The following is a 1,028-nucleotide window of genomic DNA, read 5'->3' on the forward strand; positions in this document are numbered from 1 at the left end:
GTGTGTGTGTGTGTGTGTGTGTGTGTGTGTGTGTGTGTGTGTGTGTGCATGAAGTGGGGAAAGTAGAGAACAGAGGCAGAGAGAGGGAGGGAGGAGAAGGGGGAGGTGAAGAGAGAGAGAGAGAGAAAAGAAAGGGAAGAAAGACACAGAGAAACAGGAACAGAAAGAGATAGCTTTCTCTTTCCTTTTTCAGGAGCATAAGTAACAAGGTGGATTGTTTCCCCTGTTCCTTGGTTAATTGTTTCAGTCCTGATTCAATGTTTCAATTTTAAATGCAGGCTCCTTGTCTTATCTGCTAGTCTTGTATACAACAGATCAGATAATTTTAGAGGTTCCTAAGCTGTTTGTGAATGGACACTCAAACCAAATGGGGCACACTTGTCATCCAATAAACTCCTCAGTGGACCTTCCTAGTAGTCCATTGGAATTTAGAATTGACTAGAACCAAGCTATACTTACATTGAGTCTGCATCTGCCTTTCTGCAGATGCTCCTCATTCTGCCCTCTGGGGCTGAATCAAACAAGTCTAATCCCTCTTTCACATGACAGGGTTTCAACTACTTGGAGACAGCTATCATGCCCCACTAAGTCTTCTCTTATCAAGGCTAAACATGCCTGGATTCTTCAACTGTTCCTCAAATGGCATGAATTCAACTCCCCTCACTAGCCTGGCTGAGCGTAGCAGTATTTTTAACATGGGAATGCTCAAACCTTTTGACCTGTGAATCAGAAGAGTAGTATCCTATGGGATTGTGGAGTACCTTAGGTGCCAAATGATCACAAGAGAATGGGAAATGGGTCAGAGTGGGCAGAAAAAAAGTGAGAGTCTACGCAATTTCTGGAAATCTATGTATTTCCCTGTCCCCCCTCCCAACCTGTTGGGAGCTCAATAAATGCTTGTAGATGGGCTACTCTACTTACCTGTGCCTCTTCTACAGCTAGGGATGGGAGGAAACTGGTAGAATTTGCTATATCCAATGACTTTTTCTCCGCTTCAACCTTCTTGACTTCTCTGCAGCATTTGACAC

The sequence above is a fragment of the Petaurus breviceps genome, unplaced genomic scaffold (assembly GCF_028583685.1).
Source record: "Petaurus breviceps papuanus isolate PSGF00001 unplaced genomic scaffold, PetGlider_PUasm1.0 90865, whole genome shotgun sequence".
In the NCBI taxonomy this organism is placed as follows: Eukaryota; Metazoa; Chordata; class Mammalia; order Diprotodontia; family Petauridae; genus Petaurus; species Petaurus breviceps.